Source organism: Passer domesticus, chromosome 4, assembly GCF_036417665.1.
Source record: "Passer domesticus isolate bPasDom1 chromosome 4, bPasDom1.hap1, whole genome shotgun sequence".
Classification (NCBI taxonomy): domain Eukaryota; kingdom Metazoa; phylum Chordata; class Aves; order Passeriformes; family Passeridae; genus Passer; species Passer domesticus.
This window is the reverse complement of record NC_087477.1, coordinates 12,778,907-12,800,656: the sequence shown is the minus strand read 5'-3', so window position 1 is coordinate 12,800,656 and position 21,750 is coordinate 12,778,907. Positions and strand designations below refer to the sequence as shown.

General features: G+C 43.0%; 2 long non-coding RNA genes across 2 annotated transcripts in view; both read left to right on the top strand.

Moving 5' to 3' along the window:
- The window catches only part of LOC135298476 (uncharacterized), a 189,396-nt gene that overhangs the window by 20,811 nt on the left and 146,835 nt on the right, over positions 1-21,750 (top strand). The gene's annotated exons all lie outside the window — the stretch shown is intronic.
- Positions 9,033-14,992, top strand: LOC135299908 (uncharacterized). The gene is made up of 3 exons (XR_010361746.1): positions 9,033-9,258; positions 9,546-9,632; positions 12,429-14,992. It is a non-coding gene; the product is annotated as an uncharacterized LOC135299908 (long non-coding RNA).

The following is a 21,750-nucleotide window of genomic DNA, read 5'->3' as shown; positions in this document are numbered from 1 at the left end:
ACATCTGTACTTCATCCTTTCAAACACCTTTTTTGAACTCTACTAATCCTGACAGTGACTGTCCTGTGTACATGTCAGCTGTCCATCGGGATGATCCGTGTCCTTCTTTATGTCCCACTGCCACTCCAGCTTGTCCCTGTTAATCAGCTCTGCCTGGTTCTGCCTTTCCCTGCTGATGTTCTGCAGTGAGTCTGTGACCTGTGCTTGGTGGCCACGGGCTGCTGCAGTGACATTCTGGGCAATGCTGTTTGCTCTGTGCAAAGGGGTTGGCTTCTGTTCCTGTTGGGAGCCCTTCACTTTAAAGGCTGGCAGCTCAAAGTGAGAAATCTGTTCCCTACCTTTGTCCAAGGCAGCACAGGGGCAATTCACAAAGAAATCCCTGTCCAGAAAGGGACTGAGCTAACAGCTCGTGGTGGTTCATTTTCTGTTAGTGTTTGTTCAGAATTATTTGGTGCTTTGAGAACAGAATTTTGCCCATATAGTTGAACTTGGCTGATGTTTCAGTATTTATGATGAATTTTTTTGTACCTCATCTCATTTTAGACCATGAGAGCTTAGACAAGGAAATGATGTTTCCTTGACACTTGTAGCACTAATGTAAAAGAAAAATTGTTAATATGGCATCAGACAAATTGATCACACTCTGCACACTGAGGGGTCAAACTACTGTGTCGCATAGATGATTTTCAGTTTTGGCCAAACAGAGATGGAAAAAAAAATTCCAGGAAATTTAAACATTAAAAAATAAATTTTTGCTCTGCTCTTCTTATGTGCATTCTTAGGAAAATGCCTCACTGGATTGCTAAAAATTAAACATATAATCCACAGAAGATGTTAAGCACTGATTCACTTCCAGTGCTTTGAAACAGAATTCCAGAGTACATTGCTTCTGTTTCAAATCTAATTTTTAGTGCTTATTTTCCTGTTTGTTTTTTTAAGTGCTCTTCCATAGCTGGTTTTTGTGTCCTTTAACAAATGCCATAGACTCTAAACAACGAGAATGTTCTCTCAAATTTTTATCCCTGTTCTTCAATTCCAGCCCTAATTAATTTAGCTGCTGTATTTCAGTGGATTAAGTGATTCTTATGCATGAAGTCAGACAAACATTTTAAGCTCTTTTGGGATAAAAATTACAGGTGCTACATATTGCAGTTGGACTAGATGATTGTTGTGGGTCCCTTCCAACTGAAATATTTTCTTCTCTGAAATATTTTGTATTATTGCCAAGTCTTGTGGAAGAGTTCTACCTGTCTTGACACGCTCCAGGTTACCAAACAGTTTACATTTGCTCAGTGCCATCAATATCTTTTCTATGGCCTGTTTGGATGCAGATGTTCCTTTCCTTGCAGCATAAACTTGAACGAAGCCTAACCTGATCAAAATATGTTTTTTTTTAAATCCATGTTTAACAATCAGGTCCTAAACTCTTCCAGTATCTGTGGTAGAAGGATAAATTTAACTGTTTCAGATAACCTGAGACAAGATAAGCCAGAAAAGAGTTAACATCATGTATCAAGAATGTTAATTCAAATAAGTAATTTATTTTTGTACTGCAGAAAAGTTGAAGGCAAACTAAAACTGGGGCTTTCCAAAATGCTTTAATGATCCTTACAGTATGCTGGTGGGGTATAAGAAATTCTACTTTTTAATTTAAAAGAAATCCTACTTCTGCCTAATGTGTCTGGTGGGCAATTTGCAATTATGATCTTCATGATGAGATTCCTCCATGAAATGAGAGGTATATTATAATTTAAATAGAGCTGTAGATCTGGTTGATTTTAATTTGTGACCCAGGGGTCAGCAGTGACTGGGTGTAATAACCCTGCAGTAATGTGACTCCTCAAGGCACATTTGTATAATGAGAAATCATAACTAGTTATAGGAAACATGATGATGTTTTTGCCTTTGGAATTCCAGAATGCTGCTGTCTGAGTCTCCATTTTATTTGCTTAAGGCTCCCTTTAGCATGGGGTTTTTTGCTATAAAAACCTCTGAAGCTGTTGGCAGCTTCTGATTTACAGGGGTTTACAGATGTCTGTTTTTTCAGTATGCAGCCACAGTCCACAGTTTGCTCTCTCCTGGAAATTCAGCCTCTCCTGTCAGTGGTGTTGCTGGTAGTTGAGATTTTTGGGGCCCTTCAGCTTTTTGCCACTGCTCCCCATTGCTGTGATTTGGGTGACTGGTGCATGGCAGTTTCATTGCCTGAGATGAAAGGACAGAATTTATGTGTGTGTTTTTAACTACCCAGAGATGAAGAGCTGCCTGGTGTCTTCTCCTAAACATTTAAATATGCCTTGTGCTAAGACATCAGGAGGGACTTCATTTTTTCTGTCGAGTGCTCCTGCATCTGTCGGGGTAGGAGGGATAACAGCACTGCCTTCGTGTCCTTGCATTTGGCCCAGGAAGTGCTGCTGTCTCCAGTTCAGCAGTACTAACTCTGCCAGGCTTTAGAAAGTCTGACAGTGTTCTCAGACCCCAGCCTGAATCCAGTGTGAGCACATTGCCTTTCAGAGCAAGTTCTTCAGACCTGGAGAAGGAGGGAATGCCCTCCTCACACTGCTGTGCTCTGACAGATCAGCTTGATGAAATAAGCAGTACCTGTTGGAAAATTAATGAGCCTGCTTCATTAGAGTTAATAGAGGAGACAGAAATGATTATCAAGTTAAATTTTAGAATTACAAAATGCTTCCTAGATGACATGCAGCTGGTGTCTTGAGAATGCTAAGTTCAAAGTAGGCAAAGGATGTGTTTAGCCAGGCTTTCTGCAGTATGTCTTTATGAAGAAATATTCATGGAGTCAGCCCTGACAGTGGTGTTGGTTCTCATTTTCCCTCAGTTTGTCACTTGGACACCTCACTGGGGCACATCAGGAATTTGTCTCTACCTCCTTCCCACACAGCGCCCTCCCTTCTCACCTGGGCAGTCCTGAGTGCCTTGCTGTGTTATCTGACAGTCCATAGGAACTGGTTCCAGTTTGGAAGGGCAGCCCGAGTGCAGAAGCAAGCCCAGCTCCTTTCATGCTGTGTCTGCAGAGAGTGAGCAGGGAGCTGAAATTCCCTCGAGGAGGAGCAGTACAAATGTACACATGGATAGGATGGATGGTTTTCCTGTGGGCTGTTGGACTGGGTGCAAGGAGAAATGGGGAGTGGTGGCAGAGGGAAAACAAAACCTCCCTCACTTATGATTTATAAAGACTTAACACAACGTGTCTGGGGGCCATGGATGGGCAGAGAGGGACTGTGAAAGCAAAATAATCCTGGATTTAGAGCAGGACTGCAGAAATCAGAGGTCCCAGGAAACCTTGGGAGCTCACTGAAAAACCCTGATGTGCTGAAGAAGTTCAAGAAACTGGCTGGGGGGAGACAAGCATTGAAGGTCTAATTTTTGAACTTGGGCACCTCTGGGAAGAGCTAAATGGCAATAAATTAGTTCTGCTTATACCTCTTGCCTCTCGTTGTAATTTTGGAGAGGTCTCTGCCCTGACATGAGGGCATTTGTACTCAGAAATGGAAAGTAGTGTTGCAAGTGTCCATTCTCAGCATTTGCAGACCAGAAATGTGATGTCTGAGCTCACGAGGCCAGGTTTTATATCTGGCTGCTTTGTCTGTATTTTCCTTCCAATAGCAGGCACCTTGTTTTCCAGTTTGAGAGGACTTTTAAAGGAGTTCTTGGGTTGTCCATGAGTAAAAAGCAACAGTACAAGCAGTATGCTTTTCCTGGGATTACTGTGTTTGTATTAGAAAGATATATAAATGCTCATTTATATTTGAGAAAGTGTTGCCAGCCTGCTCTGTATTGACACTTAAAATGTTTTTCTTAACCATTCTTCAGAAATTTGTCTAGGTAATGCAATAAAAGCAGAATTTTTATATATCTGGAAGCCTTCACAGTGAAGTTTCTGGATTAAATTAATTCTTACTGTGTTAGAAGTTATTTATATGCCTTTCCTGTAATTCAAATTGTGAGTTAAATCTCTTGATTTATTACAGATAGCACTGAGGTGGAGCTTCTTGAGAGCCAAGTCAGTGGTGGAAGGGGCTTGGAATTCCTCAGGAGAATGATTGATAATGCAGGCTGGTCAATTCAGAGTAGCAAAAGGAGTCATTTGGAGGGGCTGCTTTAAATAAGAGATATTTGAAATGTTCATTGCTCTATACACCTGTACAAGGCACATGGATGAAGAGTCTTTAGGAGTCACTCTGGGCCCAGGTACCTGATGTGCTTCATTCAGTGCTGGTTCCAGCTGTCTCTGGATCAGGTCATGTCAGTCTCAAAGGCAGTTTCCAGTCCCTCTTTGCCGTGATGGCAGTGGCTAAATGACATTCTGTAACCCATTTAGGATATCCATAACCACAGCCTGAAGTCAGTGGCTGCTCTCAGTCTCCCCAACAGCTCAGCCTCCCTCGGCTGTGGCTCCTTGCAGGTGTCGCTTGTCTCTGCTCAGAGGGGTGTGCTCTGGGATTCCTGTTTTATCCAGTGCTTCTCTGAGAGCCCTCCTTAGCATGCCTTGGAGCCTCCACCTGGTGACAGCAGCAGCAGCAGCTCTTCCCTGCTCCTCCTTCTGCTTCCAGATCCGAGTGTGATCCATCCCCTGCTGGGCACCACCAGACATTGTCACTCTAAGCAATGGACAGAGTCCTAAAACATCTTGGATTTGTCTTTTCCTTAAACAATTTCACACCCTGGCTCCTGTGAGCATGATTGCTCTGATTTTTGTGGTAAATGCCAAATCAGCAGCTTAGAAAAGCTGTTCTTTGCTAAAGCTATTCACTGATTTCAGTGCTAAATGCAAATCTTATTATGCCATTATTTGTTTTGTATTTTGAAGCTCATTGCAGCCATTTAGTCTGTTTGGTTACTCTCTTAATAGAAGCGTCTTTGCAGTTAAATGTAGCAAAGGTCACTATTTCTTTCTTCACGACTCATTTCCTTTAGAAGTCCCACGCCTACAATAACCTGAAAGGATTTTCCATGTTGCTTGTGACAAACTTCTCCAGCAATCCATAGCAAATATGTATTCATTGTCCTTGAAAATGCGAGCTCTAAATTTTATTGATGTAGCTGCATTTTTCTGGGATGAATTCAGTCTCCTGATGCATTTTGGGACTGAGAGTTCTCCTTTGCATTGATTCAGGGTTGAAATGCTACAAAATGTGTTCACTTTAGCCTTCCTCGAGGAAGAAAAACCCATATGTCTCCTTGAATAAGAAAAACAGTGAAATGATCCAAATTGATTTCCCCACAATTTATTTAATTGTAAACATGCAAACTCTGCATTCTGCAGTCCCTCAAGAGCCCTTCTGGGAGAATGAGGCTGCAGACAGGGACACATTCCTGCAGCTGAGCTGGTCAGCAGAGTCTCCTTTACCAAGGGAGCATTGGAACGTGTCCGAAGATCAATGGACCTTTTGCTGCCATGGAATTGAAGCTGAGGAAGTTACTTAAAACTTTCTTAAAATGCAATGATGGGGAAATTACACACCTAAAAAAAGTGCTTTTGAAGAAATGATGTATTATTCCTTGATTAAGAGAAGAAAGCCCGAGCAGAGAATCTTAAATTAGATATCTATTATGCCCCAGGCAAGCAGGCTTCCTAAACAGAAGGAAGTATTGATCCCATGTCTGGCTTTATAGCACACGAGCAGGGAGTGCAATCCATTATCCAGTGAAAGCAGAGCCATTGGCTTCCTGCAGCATTCAACTGGGCTATTACTTTATCTGCCTTAATTGATGCTGCTAATGGGATCATATTTAATTGTTCCATAGAGGTGGGAAACAGGCTTGGTGGTGAGTCTGGGCTCAGTCGCAGAGAGACATTTAACCAACAGCAGCAGAGCCTGGGGGTGGGTTCCTTATCAGCTGTGGCCTCTCCTCAGACTTTCCCTTGGGGTGGTCTGGAGGGGTTTGTGTTCGTTTCAGGTGAATTCAGTGCAGGGCACTCCGAGTTTGCTTTCAAGGAATGTCCCTTGAACTGGGGAATTGCTCAGGAAGTGGCTGCTAATGCTGTTTTCTCATGTCCCACTCTCTCAACTCTTGATAATAATTTATTGTAGCTATTGATCCAGTGAAGTCTTTCTGCTTGGAACTTCATAACAGAAATAGACATGCATGTGTGTATGTGTAATAACATATTAAAATATTTTATATATATATGCAAACATATATGCATTTGTTCATGTGTAAAATATAAATATACACATGTATCTATGTATAATAACATATTAAAATATTTTATGTATATATGCAAACATATATGCATTTGTGCATGTGTAAAATATAAATATACACGTGTCTATGTATTTGTATCATGGCTGGGGGTGAAATCTGTGGCTTGGATCCCATTTGCAATTGAATATCTCCTTTCAAAGCTGTCTCACCTTACACTTGTGCAAGGATGTATCTAACAACTTGAAACTGAGTTCAAGTGTGGTGACAGACACCTACTGAAATTTGATTGGCCTAAAAGAAGCCAATGGAGGCACATGACAAAAATGTGACATGACAGCAATTGGAAACTCTTTTAGCCATTCTGTGTAAACATTTGGTTCATCTCTACCAGCAGCCTGCTCTTCTTCTCCATAAATATTTGCACATCTTTCTTACCTGAATCCTGAGATTTTGCCTTGGGACTTTACATTTTCCTTTCTGCTGAAGAAAGAAGCTGTACTAGAATGTATAGATTGCTTATGATGATATACCATATATGCCTCATCTTTCTAGTATTTGAAACGTGTATTAATGTTTTCTTCTTCCTGGAAGCTCCTTTGAAAACTGGTGAAGGCTTTGTCAGCTTCAAAGTTCAGATCCACATTTGTTCAGTAGCTGTTGCATGGAAGCTTCACAGCACAGCTCAGGTCTGGGTTACTTAACAGGCCCTTACTGTTCCAGAAACTTCCTACTGGTGTTAGAAAGAGGTTTTAATTTTTCTGACATGAAAGGCTGACTTGTGCTGTGCTTTGGCTGTGGCTGTGAGGGCTTTGCCTGTTATGGCTGCAGTGGTGGAAATGCCATGGAGAATATCTGCCCGCTGCTCCCTGCCTGGGGGGGAGTGCAGCACCCCCTGATCACATCGATCTGATGGTGTGGATGGGCCCAGGAATGGACACCAAAATGCATTGAATTGACCCAATGGACAATGCACATTTCAGCTGGAATGGCTGAGGAATTGGGTGGGTAGTCCAAGCCCAGAATACTTTAAATGGTGTTTTCCAGTGCCAGGGTGTCACAGGTGTCACAGGTGTCATGATCCTCACGTTGCAGCAATCTGCATTTGGGCCTCTGGGAAGGTGATGTGGTTAGCTTAAACTCCTACTGAAAATGAGAAGAACAGCTCACCTTGTAAATTTTAGTTATATTTTCCCACCTTTTTAATTTCCGGGGTAGCTGGTGAGAGATGATGTTTCTTCTGGTTATAGGACTGCATGTCTCCACAATGGAAAGGACAGTGATTGTTTAAAATGAACCTGATAAAATTACAGTGTAGAATTTTACAGTTGTTTTCATTAAAACAAACAAGCAGAAGAACTCCACATCAAAAACCTCCCTTCCCCCAGAAATGCCCCAAATCCAAATAACATCACCTTAGGGTTCGTTAGGTCATTCGGAAAGTTAAAAGTAAAGAATATGACATGCTCAGTGTTAAAATGACTGGCTGCTGATGTATAGAGGGCATCACCTGTCCTTGGTAAGCATTCCTGGTGAGAGTGAAACAGAAGAATTTATCTATTTTTGTGCCGAGGAGCTGTTGAAATGTCTATTAGCAGTGTGAAAGGTCAGGTTTTCCATTGGAGTCTCTGAGTGAGGAGTAACCAGGGAATGTTCACCTTGGACAGCTTCGAGTTCAGAGCTTTGTCAAAACTGATGCATTTGGGAGGGTTCTGCTTCTGAAACGAAACCTTTCAGCAAAGGTGGATCTTGCACTGCTTGGAGATGTTTTGCTGTGTCTGTTTATCCATAATGTATACAATGGATAACATTTAAAATATATCTTTATGACATATTAATCCTTTTACCACAGACGATGTGACTACATCAGCAATACACAGTGTAGGCTTTGTGCTTATTTACAATTAAGTAAATGAAAATTAAGTCACAAATTTCCTTTATGTGGAGAATTATTTTAACGTGTGGACTTTAAAAAATGTTTTTATTTATTAGTTTGGGGTTTTTTTGCATGCTATTTCTTTCTCCACTTAAACCAGTACCATTTTTACTAGTACACAACCACATGTAAACATAAACATATTGCTTTGTGATAGGCAGTTACAGGAAAATAATACAATAAAATGCATGAAGTTAATAATTTATTCTAAAAATTGTCAAAACAACTTTCTTTCAGAGGTCTACATATTTTATGAAATATAACTGTCAATTTGTCCTGCTGAAAACCTGTGAACAGTCAACTGCTTTTTACTGACTAGAAGTTTTAAAGTAGGATTTTGTTACTCAACTGGAAAATAACTGAAGAACAAATTGGAAAAGCAAAGTCTCTTTATTTTCCAGCTCAATAAGATCTCTAACTGTTACATAAATTCTAAACTATAGAGCATGTAATATTTGAAAAGCACTTTTGACTTGAGCACAAGATAAGTGTTTTTGTTCTTATATTGCATCAGTTTGGAAAGTCTAAAGGACATTGCAAATAATCAAATGGCAGCAGTAAACCACGAGAATATAATTATCTTTCTATAGCTATTCTTAGTTTCACTTTGAACAGTTTGATAATTGAATAAGTCTTCTAACAATTTAAAGTCAGATTCACAGTCTACATCACTGTGTAATGGCCTTTATAATTTCTTACTCAGAGTTATTTTGTTTAGCATCTGGGTTTTTTTTTCCCCCCCATATTCTTTCAAGCCAATAAAAAAACCCCAAAGCAATCCTCCAGTGATTGATTTAATTCAATTGCATTGCTGAGTCTTTTACATTGTTATTATTGCTAGGTGAACTAGCATTGCAACACCTTGTAACAACACAGCATTTGAACAACAGAAGAGGAATTCAGTGGTTGGATAAGTGGCTTCTATTGCACGGCCATAAAACGCTGGCAGAAGGGAAGTGCTGTCATCAAATGTCACAATGGTGTGAAGTCTGGTTTGGAGCTGAATAATGGCACAGTGGTTTCTGTTAACCCTGCAGCAGCTCAGAACAGATGTACCGAGCTTTCCATTGGCACCGGCACTGTTGGTTAGCGGGTTGTTCCTGGCCCTGGCTGTCCTGGTGCGAGGAGGTCGGGCACAGAGCCCCTCTGGCAGTGCTGTGAGTGCCCATCAGGCTGGGGTGTGCCTGGGGGGTCTGTGCCCAGCTGCCTCTGCAGGCAGGCAGAGGTGCTGCTGTGTGCAGCGTGCTTCGCTGGGCAGCTCCACCAGCCTGGTATGGCATTGGCTTTCCTCAGGGGCATCTTGTGTTGTTTCAGCTGTCTGGGGGAAGGGCTTGGTGGTTCCTGCAGTGAGGGCTTTGCTCCTCAGTGTGCCACTTAGAGCGGGCTAATATTTTATTTATGACATGTCTGTGTCAGGTAGGAACATTGCTTGTATTTTACACAGGAGTTAAACCCATGTTTGGGTGATTGGGCTTCTCTGATAGCAAACACACATCATAAAAAGCTGTGAATGGCCTGACCCGTTGTGCTGGTAAGTGTCTGTATTTGGCATGTGTCAGTCATAGCAATGCACTGCTCCTGCACTGGCCTGTGCCTGATTTAGGGGTGTTAAACCAGGTTTTCAGTTGCTGATTGTGGTCATGTCTGAAGAAACCTTGGCTGAAGTCGGAAGTCACTTTGCCACTGGGATTGCTAGCTCATGGAGCCCAGGCTGCACTCAGCAATGGTTTTACACCTTACAGCACCATGTTGTGTGTGACAGGGACACTGTGCCCATGTGCAGCTCCTTGGGTCACTTCTCTGCTGGCTATTTCCAAGTCAGTCACTCTGACTGAGCTCCTTGCTGCCAGTTACTGTTTCCCTCTTACACTGAGTGTGATCATGTCAGTTCGTGCATTTGCTGAGTATTGTCTCAAATGTTTCTTAAAGTATTCCTTTAATTTCCTGTATTAGCACATCCGTAGCTGTGTAGGTGCACAGGTTGTGGTAACTGGGAGTGGGGCTGGAGCCTCATCCCCAGTGGGCTACAGCTGTGCCAGGCAGGTGAACAGCATTGAAGGTAAGGAGCCAGGAGTGCCCAGGGGCACTGACCAGTCCCCCAGGGGAGCAGAGGGCACTCAGGGGCAGTGCATGGACAGGAGGGTGTAAAAGGCTGGGCTGAGGAACAAGAGGAGCAGATGCTTGTAGCCTTCTGAGGTGGCTCTGTATGGGGAGATGCCTGAAGCCTTCTTTGGTCTCGGTTGTGCCTCCACAGTCATCCTGACATAATGGTGACCCTGACCTGCCTCGAAAGCAGAACTTTGTGATGAGGTGTGGTGTTACTGTGTTTGGGGGGGTGCTGAAAGCCTTCTGATGAGGTGTGGTGTTACTGTGTTTGGGGGAGTGCTCAAAGTCTTCTGAAATTGTGTGGTGTTACTGTGTTTGGGGGAGTGCTCAAAGTCTTCTGAAATTGTGTGGTGTTACTGTGTTTGGGGGAGTGCTCAAAATCTTCTGAAATTGTGTGGTGATGCTCTGTGTGTCGTGGCCGTCCCAACCATGGTATTTCCTGCCACGCAAAGCTGGCAGCCTGTTACTCCTAGACCATCTTTCAGTTGCTTGGAAGGGATTGGTCTTTAGCCTAGCAATTGCCATAGTAGATAAAGCACCCAAAACAGAATCCCACAGAAATCTAATCCCCATCCTGTCAACTTCCCTGAAGACACAGGATTTATCTCCTCTTCCCAAGTATTACCGTGTGTGTGTGTCTAGGGAGAAAGTATTTACTCCCAGAAATAAAAAGGAAAGGAAAAGTTGTATTCAACCTGCCTGCTACCTTAAATCTCTTCTGTAGGGAGAGGTTATGCTTTGAGCTTTCTGTAGCTTTTTTTGATGCCTCCATGGCTGTTCTGCAACTCTTGCACTTGTCCTGCGAGTGATAGTGAGATTAATTAGGGCTCTCTTTAGGCTGGGCTCTGGAGGTGTGACAATAATTTTGCAAGGAGTGCTCTCCACAATCTGTGTTCTAAGAGAATTGAGCACAGGTGATAATTAGGGACTGCCTAGTTTACACCTGTGTGAAGGGCACACCACCACCTAACAAATAGAAAAATTATTCCTGCAGGCCTGGAGAATTCTTTTGCTTTTCATCCATGATGCCATTTTAATGCATGCTCTGTCTTGTGTATCTTGTGTTTGTAGTTGTTAATTTTTACAGATGTAGTTACTGATGCTTCTTTTTTAACTGACACTTTTATAATTTTAGAATTTATTGGCAATGGCTTTGCTTGTCTGAAACAATATCCAAAAGTGAATAATGACTGTTGTAGTAAAGATAAAGTTCACTGGGAATCTTTCAGCTCTATATATTAGGTACTGTTCTCCAAGATATTTAATGTAAGGTTTCCACACAAAAATATTTAGAGGCTTTTCACCTGTAGAGGCATGTGATGACTGTTCCCTCTTGAAATTCCATCATTTTTTTGGTTCACTCTGCCCCTTGTCCCATAGGTACCTTTCCAGCTTTCTTCAGTGGTGTTGCTCCTGTCTGAAGCACTTTCATAGATTAACTGTTTCCAAGCTTTTCTAATTCTCCTTTTCGAAGTCACCTCTCCTGACACTCTTGTAAAGAAAAGGCATAATGTTGGTCACCTAGGCAGCCCTATACACACAAGCTTTTTAAACCAGCTTAAGGTTGACCTGAATGGGATTTGGGTGGAAGTGTTCCAGCACCCTCTTGTTTCTCTCCCTTTCCCTGTCACCATTCCCAGCTGCTTTCACTAACTATCCCCTGATTTACATCACCAGCTGTTACTTGTCAGGAACAAATGTGTCATGCCTCTGTGTATCAGTCATAATAAAGTACATGCCACTCTCTAACACAGGAAATAGAAGTGTAGAATGGATTCTATGAAAATGATGATAAAAACTCTTTCTGTTCCCTTCCTTGGATTTCTGGCAGATTACAGTAAGAGAGAACTGAGATAGAATTTCATTTGTTACTTCTTTCTCTTCAATGGTTAAACTGCCCTCTGCTTAACTTCCACTTGTGCCGTGATTTACACCAAAATATAATGACCACACTGCTAAATACTTTGTAAACCTCATGTTCTGTGTATGAGGTTTATAATATGGTTCTCAGTTTGGTTTAAAAATATTGAAACATTGGAGACAGTTTATCTCTTCTGGTGGCCAGTTGTGGCCATGGGATACAGCCTGAGAAAAAGTAAATCTAAATCCCTGTTTTCCAAAGCACTTAATGAAATATTTTCGTGGCTGTGTGTGTTCCTGAGGTAGGTGTTTAGCAGTGGCAAGAAGTTCTATCAGTAAATACCATCTTTCCTTGTTCCAGTGTCAGATTCCCTGTAGTCATCTTCCCCAAAAGGACTCCTTTACTCTGTCCTGCTGAAGGTATGAAGTCTGATAAAAGTGTGTCCTGGTGTGGCTCACATGTGTGACAGCTCCTGTTCCTGCACTCCCTGCAGTGCAGGAACTCCCTCCTTGGCAGTGCAAAGCAATTCTCTTACCAGCATCATAACAGAGCATGAAACCCTAAAAAATGGGCTGAGTCAGGTGCTTGGTCAGTTCAGTCCAGAATGTGAGCTGCCTTGTTCTGGCTGCCTTGCTCTTCAAAGAGAGGGGACAGAGCAGCTGCAGCCTGCACAGGGAAGCCTCTGGCATCCAGGCACCCACTGCACCATGACTTCTGACAGATTGCTGAGTGACTGCTGGGAGGGGTGTGAATAGAGGTGCTAAATAAAATAACAGGTCAGCAGCCCGTTGTTTCTGGTTGTGACTGGTTTGTGTTATTTGGACATGCAGGAAAAGCATGGAGGAAATGTTCTCTGTTAGAGACCTGCATGGCTAGGCAGTAACAAAAGGTGATGGGAAGTTCAAGCTTGGGGTCCCTTGGCAAAGGAGAGGCTGGGGAGTGATGTGGCAGGGCTGGAGTTCCAAAGGGAGAGGGAGTCTGGCCCCTCCTCTTCTACGGCTGAGGAGATGCTGGTCATACATGGGAGTAATTTTTAGTGGCAGTGGCAGCACTAACTGGACAAAGGCTGTCAGGGTAAAGGGAGGGAGAAAGGAGAGCGTGGCTGTAAAATTATTCCCAGTTTGTTGTAAGGAAACATTGGAATCTGCTCTACCTGTCAGCAAAGCCATAAAAGAAGAGATGAAACACCTTATTACAGATTATATAGCTCTCTGAGTTTTTATGGTTTCCTGACAGCCAAACACCCAATGAAGGGGTTTTTCCTCTCCTCCAATGTACAGGAGATGGTTTATAGTCCAGCCTTCTTTCCTCCCTTATGCTTTTATCTCTCCATACTTGTTATGTCCTCCCCAAAGCTTTCCCTTTTCCCTCTCTGCTTCCATGTAAATGAGTCAGCAACATTTTCTGCTAAATATTCTAATAATTATCCTACTTTCTCTGTTTTTAAAACCAATAAGAAATATGGTGCTCTTTTGAAGTAGGTGTATGTAGGCTGGTGAGAGGTTTGAGCCATGCACAGCTCTACCTGCCACCACAGCTTGTAGAAAAACAGAAACAAATCATTATTTCTTTGCTGCCACTGATCATGGGGCCTCATCTGTGTGCTCTCCTTATGGATGAACTCTTTGGTAATAAATATATCACTTTGACAAGGTCATCTCACCCTAACAGGAACATTTTGCAGCTCCCAGCAAAGGGACAAAAGAGTGAAGGGAGCTGTCAGAGCTTTGCATCCTGCTGCCTTTCTGTACTGAGACTCCCCAGCCTTAACTGACAATTTCCACTTGCACTTAGAACTTCCATCAGCCTTTCCTCCGTGGAGCTCTTGGTGGTGATTAGGGGTAAATCACTTTATCCAAGACAACATCTGTCCTCTCTGGCAGGAAAACCCACCCTCAGATCCCAAAGGTGATTCCAGGGGCTCCCAGGTGTGTGTGGCAGCCCTGCCACTGCCATCCATGCCTTGCCTCCTCACAAGGGACTGCTGATTGTCCCAAGGCAGAAGTGGGAGCAGAGCATCCTCAGCTGTGCTGTGCCATTGGCAGCTGGCCACTTGGAGACATCTGGCCTGGAGCAGGGACAGGAATTGCCTGTGATTCCACCCCCCGTCTGTGCCACTGATTGTGAGCTCCACAAATGCCACTTGAAGTTCGGGGCCAGCTGCTGAGCTCTGCTGCTGGCCCTTGCTGAGGGTGTTGTGCTGCCGTGGGCAGGAACGTTTCCCTTTTGATGACAGAGAGGCACTACCTCAAATAAAACCAACTATTTTTTAAAAAAGCTGAATAGTAGAGTACTGGGAAGTTATTGTATCAGGGCTAGCTGTCAAGTGGCTTAATGTAAGGCAGTTTGGAATATAACATAAACACTAATGGATGGGAAGGTGGGGCTTGTGTGCCTGAAGTCTGAGAATCCTTGAGTTGCCTGAAGCAAAACTCTTCAAACTTACTTGTGGGAACTCAGTACATCACTCCGGATGTCCAGAGCTACCGAGACAACCCTTGGGGGGCTCGGAGGCCCTGGAATGTTGCCAAAAGTACCTGGTGGCTTGACTTTGATCCTTTTAAAGAAATGACACCTGAAGGTGAGGAGATGAGAGAATTTCAGGTCTGAATGGTGAGGGGATGTTATTCACTTGTTAGAACTTAAGTTAGAATGCACTGTACAGGGGGGTTTTATGTGTTGTACAGGGGGGTCTAGAATTCTGTGCATGGATCAGGAGTCCCAAGATGGAGGAATTTGGGCGTGCCCCGTCCTTCTTCTTTCTTCTCCTTGGCATCTATGTTCAGGATGATGTTGGCATGTGTGGATTGGTTCATAGAAAGAGTACACTTGCCAACAAGGGCAGAAAGTATTGGGAAGTAAAGGTAAATATCGAATACGTAGTTTTCACTATAAAAGAGACAACCGCCTCGTGGGCGGGAGAGAGTGCCTTTGGCTGTCTTGCTGATCAGACCTCGGCTGGACAGACAGAAAATCTTTGTAGATAAGAAATAATAAACTCGACTGAAGACCTAAAGCAAGAGTCCAGACTCCTTCTTCGAGAGCGCGGCCTACCCAGAACCACTTTTTCCCGTGCTGGGGGAGAGACAAGCAACAGCCGACCCCGGCACTTACTTGGAGCTGGGGAGTCAGTGCTTTTTAAAAAATGTACCTGGGTGCTTTTATCATATGGGGACTAAGCAGGGAATATAATTATTTTTAATTATAATTATTTTTAAATTATGTTATAATTTCAAAGAATTTGGAGGTATTTAAGTAATTAAAAGCAAATAGAAAAAAGGTATGGACTATATTGAGAAGTAGCATTAGAACTGCTTCCAGCCTGCTGCGTGGGGTATCCAGATAGAGATGAGCTTCAGGAACACAGGTGAACATTACACTTTGATCTATGTCAGCAGATAGGATTATCTTTGTGAAAAATTTGGTACCAGTCACTTTCAGAAATGTACATTGAAAGTTTTTCATCAGTGTTTGCATCTTAGAGATTTTAATTTTGCTTTTTGTTTTCCTCTGATTGCTGCTCCATCTCCCTTCTCTCTTTAATCCCTCAGTAGCAGTCAGGCTGCTGAGGTCACAATTAATAGAAAGAATTCCAGCACCTTTCTTTTCTTTTGGTCCAGCACAGAGGATGGCTGTGACAGACCCACCCAGCTGGTAGAGGTGATAAAATAGCAGGTTACAGTTTCATAAGTAATGTTAAAATGTGTATGTATATATGTGTCTATGTGGTGTCTGACAGGTAAACTGAACCTGTTTGAAGCAGCAGTCCATCACCTTTCCATCCATCACCTTTGCTAGGTGAAAAGCTGCTGGACCATCCTCAAGCCTCTGTTTCAGTGGCAGCTGTCACTGCAAACCAAGTGCAGCTTGTTGTGTTTGGGGGGAGAGAATAAGGTGTGGTGCAGTGTGTAGGCTGGAAATAGCTCTGGGTTTGTTCAAGGAGGTCATGGTTACAGAGCACTTCCCAAAATTGGCATCCTTGCCCCCCAGCAGGCCGAGCTCTCAGCCCATGGCTGCCCCAGCGCTGCCCCAGGGCCCCTCCCAGTGCCAGAGGGGCATTGCAGGGTTCAGCCATTGCCCAAGGCAGCCTCGGCCACCACACCCGGGCACTTCCTTCTGGACTGTCACTGGTCATGGTGCTGTCCCTGGCTGAAGTGCAGCCTGCCTGGAAAGGGGAGGAAGAACACATCCAGTTAAAACCTGTGGGCTTTGTGTGCTTGTTTTTGTTTTTCCTGTGTGAACTGCTGGAATAATCAGTCTGCTGCTTAATTGAGCTTTCCATTTGGGACAGAGTGACCAAGACCAAGCAAATATTTTTTTTCCCCCTTTTCTTTTTCTTTTCTCTTGGTTGTTGTGCTGTGGGTACCCTGTCATTAGAAGGGAATGGAAGAAACTTCTTTTCATCACCACAGCAGGAGTATTGAGTGCCAGCATAGCAAAGAATACTTAGTGACAAACAATGCATCAGTTGCATCTTATTTTCACTCCATCTATATCTAGGATTATGTGCTGTTCAAGAGAATTGCAAATTAGAATTGTTTGTTCATTTTACTAATGAAGTGCTAATTAAAGGACAAAAATATAATTACTAATAGCAAATGGGCCTTGGGACCAAACTGCCTTTTGATCATGGAAAGGACCAGGGATATTAAGAGTAATGTTAGTGGTTTTTTTCCTTGAGAAACATGTGTTAAGCAATCAAATGAACATGTCTTAACTGCTAGGTAATCAGGATAGGTAGCTGCAGTGTTCTCACTGATCCCTTGCAGTGATTGGAATTAATACCTTTTCTGTATCAAACTGCAAACCTTTCTGTTGTACTTAACCAAAACATCTGTCTCACTTCCCTGTTTCCAAAACTGTCTGTGCAGTAGCTGCAGCAGCTCCAGGTCCATAAAGTCATCTCCTGCACAGCAGTCAGGCATTTCATTTGCCTTTTTCTGCTTTTGTTTTATCCTTCCCTGTGAAGTTGAGTCAGGCTCCTGCTCCTGGCACGTGGGCTCAGAGGGCTCTGTGATACCGTGTGTGAAACTGCTCCAGCTCTGACTCCCACCTCGGGGTTAGTTCTGCCCTCTTATCCTCATGTCCCTCTGATGATGTCCCTGTTCCTGAGCACTGAGCTCCTGGGGGGGTTTCACTCTGATGTTCACTGTGGCCTCACCAGTTTTAGAAACCAGCTCTGGCAGGACTGCTTTGCTGGGAATCCTGAAAATCCAGCATGAGCTTTGTGGGAAGGGAAGCACCTGCACCGTGCAGCACTGAAAACCAAAGGGGAAATCAAGTTTGGAACCATAAAAATAAAACCTCCTGGGTTTATTAGAATAATTAAATGGGGCATTTGGCAGCAAGGAGCATGTTCTCCTGACTGCCTGAGACCTGCCATAGCCTCCTGAGCCTTTGCCTCTTGGCAAAAGCTGCTTAGTGCTTGTTGTGGTCATGGCTTTTTACAGCTTGGGTTCTGGCCAGCTGGAAATGTCCTGAGACCACAAATCCATTGCACTGAGGCCCGTGGACATCCATCAATGCTAACTGTGTGCTGCAGGCTCTCATTGTTCCAATTCAGTTGTTGTTTGTGGAGATGTTTGGATAGGGAAGGGCATGGACCTGGGCAGGCCCTACATTACATAAACAATTGTGTATATATATATATATATATATATAATATGTACATGTTACACCTGTCACCTCTCCCTCAGGCAAAGTGTTTGTCAGGCAGGAGAGCTGAATTGCCAGGAGCATCCATGCATGTCAGAATCCTCAGTAAATGCTTGGCATGTGCTTAATTGAAAGTGCTGTTAACTGAAGGGCAGTGCCTTATTTCTGAGTAGTCAGAGGTACAGTACCTGCTGGTGGGAAGGGAATTAGTGATAGCCTCCTCTCATCCTTCTCTTTATCTGGTGCCGATGACTAGACCGGTTCATGAGCTTGGCAAGGAAAATACAGATTTCCCACTTTTCTCTGAGAGGAGGTGGGAGACAGCCAACATGAGGTCATCATTTTAAACATACCTTAGAGGCAAATGAGTATCAGAGGATGTGACCAAACAATCCCTATGTGAGGCCATTGCCAATTTTCACTAAAGTTCAGTGATGTATCTGCTCTTTATAATTAACCTCTGAATGCTTCCTGTTATTGACGGCATGAACATACAGGGTTTGGTGATGTGGGGCTTTTTTTGCCCTTTTTTTTAATAATTGGGTTTTTTAAACGAGCCATTCTCAGGAAGCAGTGTCCAGCTCCAGAACTCTTTACAAGGTGCATTGCAGGATCTCCCTTCTGGAAGGTGATTGTGGACTCCTGTGTACTGGGAGTGGTGCAGCCTGCTTTTATCACTGATCAAAAGGTCTGAACCCCCCCAAAAGACCATTGTTTGTTGTGCTGATCCGCAGAGGATCTGTGCAGTGGGGAGAGAACTGTGGGCTCTGAAACTGTATCTGAAGAGGCTGAATCTGCTCCCTTTATCATGCAAAAGCAGCTGTGGACTTCAGGGTTCCACCTGAGTGAACAGCCAGGGGTTTGCATAAACAGCTTCGGGGCAAGTGACAGATTTGTACCTGGGCACTGAAATCCCAGGGACTGATCTGAATTCCCATTACTGGGAATGTGGAACACTCTTTGCTCAGGGGTGACCTGTGGAAAACTCAGCTCTACAGCTCAGTGGGAATCTTTCCTGGGAGAGCTAAAAAGGAGAAAAGGCAAATGCAAACAGTCTGGGTGCTTGGTCCATTCTGCTTTAATTGGAAGTTTTCTGTTTTCCTGCCTGCAGCCAGGGGAGGTTGAGCTGCAGGTCGTTTGCCAGATGAGCAGGGGAGAGCTGCTCCATCCCCGAGGTCCATCCCCTGCAGTCCTCAGGAAGTGTCTGCTGCAAGACACCAGTGGGGAGATGATTCCTTATTCTAGCAAAGCACTTTGAAATAATTCAGTTAGAACCTTTTACTGTTTCATATTATGCTTCTACATGTGGAACACTTTAGTTATAAACTCTCTCTGTAAGCAGAGGAATGCTGCTGTTCAGACCTTAATGAGAGCCTGAGCTGGGCCCAGGTGAGGCTCAGGAGCTGCTGGCTGTATGGTGCACGTTCTGTAACACTGATAATATCTTGTACTTGTCCTTCCTTCACAACTTCTGGGCTGCAGATGTTAAGGACATTCTAGCTGCACAGATTTGTACAAGCATAGCTCCTCCATGTCAAATTGCAGAATTTTTATGGGGTTGCATTGAATCCTAGATCCAAGTGCGGGGAGGTCGGGAGGAAGTGACAATACAATAGTAAACAAATTTAAGAATGAATGAGATGGCCACTCTTTGATTTGTTCTTCTCTAATAATGTCTTTTAATGTCTGTAAATAATGCAAGAAGACAGGGTGTTTTCTGCAGGAAAGTTGAACTTTTAGAAAGAACTTTCAGTGCTGCATTTCTGACAAGGTGTTAATGCCAGTTTTGAGGGAGACTGGTAGGACCTGTAAATAGGGCTGACAAGGACTTTTCCAGTTTGTTTCACGTTTGTCATTTTCTGTGTGACACAGCTCTGTGCATCTCTGCAGGCCTTTACAAGTGGGGATTCAGTGACAGAAACTCCAGGGGAAGGAGGTTGCATGTCCATGTCTTGTTTTTTAAAACCAAGTTGAAAGCAACCCAAAACTTCACTCTTGTACTGACTCTTTTAAGAGAAAATTAGACAAGATAATTTTTTTCTGTTGGGGATAAGTTATTTAAATGATTTCAAAATATTTAAGCTGAGACCAAGAACAATAGGGAAAAATGGGATGGAGTGGGAGATTCAGGGAGTTTTAATGACTTAAATAAAGACACTTTATAATGACAGTCACCCAGCAAAAGCTGTCACTGTAATTCACCTGTAATGACTCTCCACAGAGAGAGCTGTCAATACCTATCCAGTTTAATAACAGCCTCCTACCAAACAAGAGATGTTTGTTCTGAGTGTGTTTTATGGAGCAGGTGAGTGGTTTTGTAAAGTTATGTGTAAATCTGTGTATTTCCATTATTGGCTTGGATTGTTCTTGAGGCCAATGTCTGTCTCCAACTTGGCACTTGCAAGTTACAGATTAATTGGCATTTAAATTACTTCAGATAAAGGTTTTGTTTCTCCTGTGGCACCATGGCTTTGTACAAAAGCTGGGAGGCCTCATGATTTGAGTAGCAGAGATTTTACTGTGACACAGGTATTTGTTATTAAATTACTGCTCCAAGACAGATTAAGCCCTTTTAAACACTATTCAATTTCTTTTAAGCCTGGGTGAAATATATCCAAGGGGAGCTGGAACTGATATAATTCCATCCAAAGAGGAACTGTTGTTTGGCAGTAAACTTCCTAAGTGATATCTCAGTGTTTTGATTTATTGCAAGATACATATATTAAATAATAAACACAGGTATTATAGATAGATGAAATTTTAGGTATCGTTTTTCATTTTCCTTGTAAGTGTATTTGGGGCTCAATGATGTGCCTGAGCACTCTCATAATTACTGTAGTTGACAAATCCCTTTTAGGTAATGCTGCTCCTCCTCCTCCTTCAGAATTTTATCTACTGTTGCAGAAAAGGGAAAATAAAAAGGTGTTTCCAGCAATCCTTTGCTAATCTGCTATAGGGAATATTTATTGTGTAAGTGGGGAATGGAAGACTTGAGACTTGGTCAGGGTTGAAACTGCTCCCCATGTACAGAAAAGGGTGAGGGCTGCATTATTCATTGCTAGCAGGAAATGAAATGGAATTCTGCATTTCATGGTAGTAAATGGTGTTTAGTGGTACCCATTTTTATCATCATTAGTAATAAATTCCATATTTCCCTAGGATATTGTGGTGTTTTGCTTGCTTAATGATCCTAAAAGCACTCCTGGACAAACCCAAAAGTACAGGATGGTTTGCAATTTAAAGAACCCCCCAACGTTGCACTGCAGTTCTGAGTTTAGGGGTTATTTGCTGTTTTGCATGTAGAAAATCAAATCTGGCAGCAGCAAATTGTCCTAACTCCTGTTCACTGTTGGCATTTGCTTGGAATAATCATTGGAACATTTCCAGAAAGTCATTTTGGGTTGCTAAATAATGACAATGAAATCTTGGGTAGAAGTGTTAGGCTGTGATTCTCAGTTGACTTTGCCCAAGAGTTTTTTTTCTAAACCCAAGTCATGAATCAAACACCAGAACCCCTGGTAGGACCTGGAGGAGAGGAGCAGGAGGTGTTCCTGGAGTAAGTCTGGGTCGGGAATTGGACAGAGCTAAAAGGCTTTGTACCCGTTTATCACTGCTGATATCAGCCTGCCCTTGTCTCAGGCTATTGACAAATGGTTTTATTTCAGGGCCTGCCTTGGCACTTTGGCAACCCTTCAAATGCCCTGAAGCACTGCCTTCATTAGTGTAATGAGAAATACATTTCCACTTCATCCTGAGGAGGACACCTAGCTGGGAGCTGTATCAGTGTAACATCAGGTTGCTCAAGGGTTTAAAAAAATGTGAGCATATAGAGGAGGTTATTTGTTCAAGCTGAAAATATCATCCAGTGTGTGTTCTAATGAATTTCAGGTGTTGTAGCTAGAGGTACCTTTGGTACTGAAAACCTGAAAATGTGTCCTTGCTGTATTATGGCAGAAACACATTGTCAGTTTTTCTTTTTAGGTAAAATGACTCTCTGAACAACTCCTCAAGAGTATTTTAATAGGGC